We start from the raw sequence: 8,682 nt of genomic DNA, 5'->3' as shown, positions 1-8,682 counted from the left end.
AACCAAAAAAATGTTACGTACCCATAAGTATTATAACTGAATTTGAAGTTGTTAAATACTGTAGCGAAGCACAGGCATCAAGCTACTAATAAGTTATTTACAAGATTGTGATTGGTCTTTATTCAAGAGGACCGGTTGGCTGCTGCCAACAATAAACCACCAATTAGAACAGAGACATTAGGAGCCTAGCGTTTATTGAAGCTAGCCCAATACATAACACTGTCCTCCCCCCTAAGCTTGGGAATCCCCATTCCAAACTTAGTCCCCAAGATAGGCTGGTGGATGGTGAACCCTCTGGGACCTCTGCAATCCTTCTGTGCCAGAGGGCTCCATGACAGAAGGCCCAGTGTCCGTTACTGGTTGTGCTTCTGTGTCGGAGGAGTCCCTTGAGGACACTTCCGTTCTGCTCAAGGCCATTTTTGGCCGCTATAGTCCATGGGTGGCTGGTCGTTGCAGTCCTTGGCCGCCATGGCTGGTTCAGCTTCAGAGTCTGTGGAGAGAGGGGGGAAGTCCCTGTCCTGCCCCTGCTCCTGTGGTGGCCAGTGTCACCGAAGCTGGTCGATGTGCCAGCGGTAAACCTTGCCAGTGGCGTCAGCCACTTTGTACAATATGGGCCCAGTGACTCGGGTGACGGTTGCTGGAAACCAAACATGCCCACTCCCATAGTTCTTGTCGGTCCTTGGCAGGTAGAATCCCCAAGTTCTCAACAGCAAACATGCAGGTGTATTGGTTGAAGTAACTTTATTAGAGATCCATCAGTTCAAGGTGCTCAGACAAGTGAAATTGGCAGAAGTGACGTAACTGGGGCTGGTGATGTTAGTTATAGGGAACATTCCTGCCATCAAGATAAGGGCCGTTAAAGTTTTGGGTGCGAAAGAGCCAGGTGGGTGTCAGGGAGAAGCTAGCTTTAAGCTAGACAGAACAAAGAATGAAATAATCTCAGTTCCCAAGAAAGATGCATTTCGAGCTGGCCGCAGCTAGCCTCCAAGGACACTTCTGGATGCAGCAGGGAAAGAGAAAGTAAATACTTGTAAGATAACCTACTGCCTTAACATCAATAAGAAACTTCTTATGCTCTCAGAGAACCAGCACATAACACAGAATACATTCATGGCAGATATGTAGACAGGCATATATGACGGTTCTTGGTATACACGAAGTCACCAGACTGACTTTCTGGCAACCCAGAGACTCCTGTCTCCTTCCTGTCGTCTGGGGCGAAGTCCGGATGGAGCCAGTCCAGCAGGGTGGTTAGCTGTCGCCCCATTAACAGCTCTGCAGGACAGTGGCCTATAGTGGCATGTGGCATGATATGCTGCCATAAAAGTAGTTCCGCCAATTGCAAGTTCAGGTCCCCATGACCTATTCTGTGCATCGAGTCTTTGGCCATTTGCACTATCCATTCAGCTTGCCCGTTGGTGGATGGGTGGAATGGTGCTGATGTGATATGCCGGGTGGCGTTGTTGTCCAGGAACTGCTTAAACTCCCCGGACATGAAGTGTACGCCATTATTGGAAATGATGGTGTCCAGGATGCCATGTGTAGCAAACAGGAGCCGTAGGGCGTGGGTGATGACCGCGGAGGTCATGGCAGAGACAGGAATGACTTCTAGCCACTTAGGATAAGAGTCCACCACAACCAGGAAAGTGTGTCCCTGGAAAGGCCCAGCAAAGTCTATGTGGAGCCACGACCACGGTGTGTGCGTTGTCTCCCAGGCTTGTACGGGGACCTGCAGCATGTCGGGGCAAGATTCCTGGCAAGGCTCGCAAGTCCAGACCCATCTCTTCACTGCCAAGTCCATTCCTGGCCACCACACATAGCTGCGGGCCAGAGCCTTCATTTTCACGATTCCGGGGTGTCCGACATGAAGTGCCTCGAGCACCCACTAGCACAGCTTGGGGAAACAACTACTCAGCTTCCCCAGAGAAGGCATCCCTTGTGCATTGAGAGTTTGTGCTGGCGTGAGCTGTAAGGCTGGAACTCAGTCCATTCTGCTGGCAGGCCATCCCCTCCACACCCAGTTGAGGACCTGGGACATGGTGGGGTCCTTGGCTGAGTGCGCTGCGATGTCTGATGCGAGGAGGGGCAGCTGTGGCAAATCCTCGAGTTGCATTACCCCGTATGCTGGAGAGGGGTCAGCAGCAGGGCCCAGCAGCGGTAGTTGGCTGAGGGCGTTAGCATGCCCGATGGCTTTTTTGGGCCTGTAGGATAGCTGGTAGTCATAAGCTGACAGGAATCGCAGAGCTCGAGCCCTGCGATCTCATCCTGGAGGACTTACAGGGTTGTCGGGTTCCAGTGGCAGGAGTTGGCTGAGTCATGGTCAGCTATAAAGACTTTCATGGCCCCCTTCTAGCTGTTAAGGGGAGCCTCACTAGCTTGCTGGGACTTGATTGGTTTGAGGCGTTAGGCATCCAAGTCACTGGAGTCCAACAAGTCAACCAATCTGATATCGATGCAGTCTGCGCTGAGTTTCCCGCTGTGTTTGATGGCTCCTTAGGATGCTACAAAGAGCCGCCAGTATCCTTCGACCTCAATCCAGCCCTGCTGCCAACTCATCTCAAGGCACGTCGAGTTCCCTTTGCACTCAAACCATGCATCGATGAGGAGTTAGAGCACCTAATCGCACAAGGAGTCCTCAAGCCCGTATCTCATGCCCGATGGGAGACACCGATCATCAGCTAGATGAAGGGGGCCATGAAAGTCTTTATAGCTGACCACGACTCAGCCAACTCCCGCCACTGGAACCCGACAACCCTGTAAGTCCGCCAGGATGAGATCGCATGGCTCGAGTTCTCGGTTCTTTCCCCTGGGGCACACACGGTTGAAGGTGTCCATAGAGATGACAGAAAGCGCTGACTCAGTGTCAACCTCCATCTCGCATGGCAACCTTTCAATGCCCACGGTGATGTGGATCTTCTCTCTGGTGCCCATTTTGGTGTTGAGGATGATGGTTCTGCCCAAACACTCGGTCAATGAATAGCATTCTTCCAGCCAAGAAGATCCCTTTACTGCCGGCCAACTATGGCGTGGAGCGAGGCACGGAGACTGCTGTGGAGAGCCTCCCTTTTTGACAGCTCTGCAGGCCTGTGCAATATGGCTCCTTTTACTGCACGCTTGGCATTCAGTGTCATGGAATCTGCAAGATCTACGCTCTTGGTCTCCCCCACAGCTGGCACATGGGGACCTCCGATATGGCTGCTGTTCGGAACGCTTGGCTTGTGCTGCTTGCATCCTGTGAACCTTTCCTTCTTCCCCGGATTCACCCTTGAGGCTCTCGTGATGAACTGGTTCTTCCTTCCTTAGTAATACTGGACACCGCAACTGATGCTTGTCTTTCATGGACTGGTCTGCTGCTTCTGCTGCAATAGCCTCCTCATAGGCCATTTTGAAGTCTAAGTTGTTCTTTGCAAAGAGCTGCTGCTGCAGTTTTTCATCTCGAAGACCACACACTAGCCGATTGCAGAGGGCATCTTCAAGGTCGGAGAATTCACAAAGTCAGGCTAACTTCTGCAAGGCTGCAACAAATTTGGTGATCATTTCACCAGGTGCCTGATCACACTTGTAGAAGGCGTGGGGGCTAGCGATCTTTGACAGCTGCGGCAAGAAGTACTCTTTTAGTTTGCCTTGATCGTGTCGAGTGACACCTCCTCTAGCGCTTTCGGTGCCACAAGAGCACAGGCGATTTTGAAAGTGGGGCAGCTGCAGGCACTGAGGAAGGCAGCTTTCTCCCGCGCAGTGCCAGTGATTTCATTTGCCATGAGGTATAATAGGAAATGTGAGATGTAGGAGTCCCAGTACTCTGTGGCAGTGTCGAATTGTTCAAACTGGCCCTTGGAGGCCATACTGCCTGCCTGTTGCTCTGATGTGAACAAGGGCGGTGGAGGTGACAATTCCTCGCTTGTAAGTGATTCTGCTTATGGCAGGGAAGGCAACAATTCCTTGCCGGTGAGTGATTTTGCTTGCGCTCTGTGGGGCTACCTACCCGCTTCCAGCTTGGAGCATTGCGGGGCTGCCTACCCACCTTTAGCTCTTTTAGCTTTTGTTGCCGTGGGGCTGCCTACCCACTCTGAATCCCATCCTCGTCACCAGTATTATGTACTGTGATTTTGGGCTCATAGTGAGTTCAGCTAGGTAGGATTTCAGCTCAGAGCAACTTCTTTATTGAGCGGAAACAGACAGACTAAGGAACAGGCCAACAGAAGCCAAAAATATACACATAAACCACACCCATGTTTATACAACAGCCAACGAGAAACGCATAACTAGAATCCTTGATTTGCATTAACTATATACATAATAACATATTTACAAGATTGTGATTGGTCTTTATTCAAGAGGACCGGTTGGCTGCTGCCAACAATAAACCACCAATTAGAATAGAGACATTAGGAGCCTAGCGTTTATTGAAGCTAGCCCAATACATAACAATTTGTTCCTGGGCCCAATGCAAGGTGTTGGCATTAACCTTTAAAGCCCTATATGACTTCGGGCCAGCCTACCTTAAGGACCACCCTCTACCATATGAATCTACCCATCCACTCAGATCTGCACACCCTCTTCCAGATCTTTGTGGTTCTCCTTCCACTCTCATCTTCGTCACCATCTCTAGCACTTCAAAATGATGCTTGAGCTCAAGTGGACCAGAGCATCTTCTTCGTTGACGTCTTCGGATACTGTAGATCTGAGAGTAGGCTCAGAAGGGAGATCGACTCTTTCCCCTCCTCCTTGACTTTCCTCTTCTTGGCTGTGCAGAGCCCCCAGGCTGTTGTCAATAAAATCCTCTCCCTCCTTGATCTCCTGAAGGGTGGTGATCCTCTCCTCCAGGCTCTGAACCTTTTCTTCCAAAATTCTGACCAGCTTACACTTCTGGCAATAGAACTCCGTCTTCTCTTCTGGGAGGAAAACAAACATGGCACACTCCATGCAGGTGACTGTGAAGGGGGCTTCAGTAGACATGATTGCCTTCCAAATATATACCTAGAGTACCAGCAGTACCAGTATACCAGCAGAATTTTGGGTTCCCCAGGCTAAGAGCCCTTTGGCTCGCACCCTTCAGCTTGCGCCAAAGGCTCGCGCCTCTGGCGAGGAGAAGCCTTTTGTTTCAAAAGGTCCCTTCCTTACCTAGCCCAGCAGGGCCCCAGGACACTAGGGGGCGGGGCTTCTAACCAAGAGCAACAGCAACCAGCAGCCAACAACAGCAATTCACTCAGCCCCCAAAAGCCCCACACAGAACTTAACCAGAACCACTCTCTAGCAAGCTACACAGAACCCACTCACCCTCAGCTTCTCACACAGTAGCTAGGAAAGGCAAAGGGCAGAAGGCAGAAAGACAACAACCCCTTACCTTCTAGCAGCAGCTCTCCACCATGTGCTCTTGCCTCAGCCCAGGTGCTTCTAGAGGAGCGCCTCATGCTCATGTCCCTCTCCAAGGACCAGTGACGTCCAAAAAGCAGCATTGCTGATCACAGGGAGAGAGCATGTGGACGGGCACTTCCACTGCACATTTACACCAAGCTGATGATGCAGTGATCAGGAAGCAGCAGGGGGCAGAGACTGCGCACTCGGGCTACTCTCCCTCCCTGTGGAGTGAGTCCACAAGCAGGCAGGTCATCTGCACAGGGCTTCTATGAGGGCTTCCTGTATACATAATGACTGGTTCAAGTTCAAACTTGCCTCAAAAAAGGAGGCACAGAATTTATAGTCTCAGACCAACACGCTGGTCAGCTCCCCAAGGTGATTGGGGCCCCTGGAGTTTTGTCCCTCAGCAGCCCAGGATAGGTGTCCCCTTTTGAACTCTCAAGGTGTGCTGTCAGTTCAGTTTATATTTCTCCATCTGTTGTTGTGTATCTTTCTAGCATAATGTGCATTTTATTTTCATTTTTTAAAGAATAACCAGCAGACAATCTTTGCTGCTCTATTCAATAGATTGTGCGTAATAGAACTTTCATAAAGCAAAATCGCTAAAGGAAATCAGCTTTCTCTGCCCAATCAATAATTGTTTGCTTTGTTCTAATCCCCCCCCCCTGCCCCTAATTTGTTGATCTCACTCATACTGCTTGGTGAAGATTAAAATTTATTGCAAATGTATTCAAAGAGAATGCTGGGGAAATGCTGACATTATTAGGGAGAAAGCGAGTCACCTTTCATGTTATTTTGGTTGGCTGTAGCATAGAAATACTATGCATGGAAGAAAACATTACAGTGTGATTGACAGGTCCAGTTGGATATATTGCTCTAGTAAAATCCGCTGTGGCTGTAATCTAATGTGACTACCAAGACTATAACTAATGCTGGTTGACTAGTAAAAGGCCATAATAAATATGTTGGTAGCTTGTCCTTATTATGGGGCGGATGCCTGACTTGTAGCGCCAAGCTTCGTTAGGCTGCTTTATAGCACCCTAGTGTATCGTTTTTTGCTTGCTGTAATTTTCAAAATTACAGTTGCATGTCCTAAGGCTGCCATCACAGAGGCTAGGCTGTAAAAAGGAAAGCATTTTTGGACCAAAATGGAGCATAGATATTTGCAATCTGTCACTCTGAAAAACTGATATATGGTGAGAATTTATGCAGCCTACTGATTAAGGACAGTTTTTACACTGCTTGGTCCAAGGAGGAGAGTGCTGAGGGCTGCACGTCCTGAAGGTTGCACCTAAAGAAATTCTGCAGCTGCAGAAACATGTTGTTATTGTATGTTCATAAACTGAGAATAAGAACATTTTGCATAATCCATTGTTCCCAGAACTTTTGCAACATACATCTCACTTAAACTCATCCTACTTTCTGTTCCTGCCCTACCCCAACCAAGTATCAGCTTTTCCACAAGCGAGCATGAAGACATGTATGCTGCTGTGTGTAAAGATCTGTGGAGTGGGCTACTAATTAAACACTGGAGATACAGCAACAAGGAAGTGATGGGACGAGGAGAAGAGAGACAGATAATGGAGACATCTGAGGTTACTGCCCTCTAGTCTTATGGCTGTCCAAATCTGCATGTTGAACACAGCCTTAGTTAATCATACAGAAGCACTGAGGGGAGAATTGATTCTTTTTTCTCCAGACAGGGTTCCTCAGCATTTAGAATTAATCTCTAACCTTTTTACCACAGCTGACAGGCTTGCTATTCAGGTTCCAGGCTGCCCCTTTACCTCACAGAGATCTTGGTCATACACAGGAAATTAGATTTGACGGGCCCTTCACAGGGAGCTTGTTTGCTTCCTTAAAACAAGTTTCTTTCCCTAAACCTGACCCCAAAGCCTAACTAAAAGCCAAAATAAAAAGCCAGACTAAGCTGATGCTCTTATCCAAAATTGCCAAATACTTGTCTGCTTAAATCACAAGAACTGGTTCAGATAGGCTTGCCAGGTCCCTTGAGTCCCCTAGCCGGGGACTGGGAACCTTGCACTCACCCTCTGAAGTCATTGTTCTCTCTCCGTGCACGCCCCTGGCATGCATGATGATGTCACTTCTGGGAAGTGACATCATCACGTGGGTCAAAGGGTGGCCCAGCATGCACTCCTGTGCTCGCCAAAAGGCTGAATCGCCCCTCCTGCAGGCCTGATTTGGGCCAAAATGGGCCAGTTGTGGGGCATGGGAGCGTGCCACAGTGACCCGGGGGCATGCCCCCTCGCTGGTCAGGTAAGTGGGGTCAGGGAGAGGAGGTGACAGCAGGAGATCCCCTGCCCCGGGCAGGGGAATGGCAGCCCTAAGTTCAGAGCCCTGGAGGACTGATGGAACTTTGGGAACGATTGCCCCAACTGTCATTCAAAGAGGAACATAACTGGAATCCTTTCTAAAGCTGCATACAGGGAAGCACCATGAAGACAAAGCAACTGCCCATACCCTCAAATCAGGTTGGAATGACAGGGAAGTGAGGGAGCAGACTGTGCTAGTCACCCCCTCCCAGTCCATTGTGTGGTTCCACCACTGGATAGGATTCAAAGCATCTGGCCCTTCACTGGGTAAGGGAAGAAGGCTTTACTTATCTAGGATGAGATCCCTTTCAAAGGAGTCCCATCTCCCCCTTTGAAAGCCGCTACCAATGGGGAACAGAAATTCTATTACATAGACCAGAGAATCATGGAAAAAAACACTTATCCAGAGGCAAAAAACATCAGCATTTTTCTTTGGTGCTGGTGTCGTAGGTGAAATCTGTTACACAAAATCGTAGGAAGAAACATGCCTCTTGGCAATACCACTTTGGTGGAGATGTCAATCAATTGTGAATGTTGGAATACATCTTGAATTATCTCTCAGGTGACTGCAAATAGAATATGAGAACTTATAAAACATGAACTTATGTCAATCACCCAGATTTTGCATCTGTTTTTCTGTTTACACTTCTGTCTCCATTGCACAAATGAATTTTCTAAATAGTTGACAAACTTATTATGTTGTTTGTTCTCAGTGAACCTACAAAGAGGAGCTACAAAGCCTGTTAAGAGTCTAAAATCATGCATTAAAAATAATACTGTTTTAAAGTTTTAGCGATTCATGAACTTGTTAGAAAACTGAAGTGCCTTCAAACTCATATTTGAACTGGCAAAAGGTATTTTAGAGATCAGGATGACTCCTTGAGCCCATTATTAGTTTATATTCATATTTCATCTTATGATGTTGCAGAATAGTTCACAAATATTCCTAAAATATATTAACATAGTCAACTTTAAACCTGGTATAATCTAA

The 8,682-nt window shown here is 48.2% G+C and overlaps 1 pseudogene; it reads right to left on the bottom strand.

Annotated features, from left to right (window-relative positions):
• Positions 1 to 407: 407 nt before the first annotated feature.
• Positions 408 to 2,113, bottom strand: LOC129327188 (uncharacterized protein K02A2.6-like; annotated as a pseudogene).
• Between the last annotated feature and the right edge of the window lie 6,569 nt (positions 2,114 to 8,682).

This window comes from Eublepharis macularius, chromosome 4 (genome assembly GCF_028583425.1).
Source record: "Eublepharis macularius isolate TG4126 chromosome 4, MPM_Emac_v1.0, whole genome shotgun sequence".
NCBI classification, from domain to species: domain Eukaryota; kingdom Metazoa; phylum Chordata; class Lepidosauria; order Squamata; family Eublepharidae; genus Eublepharis; species Eublepharis macularius.
The sequence above is the reverse complement of the archived record's forward strand: the minus strand, read 5'-3'. Positions and strand labels throughout refer to the sequence as shown.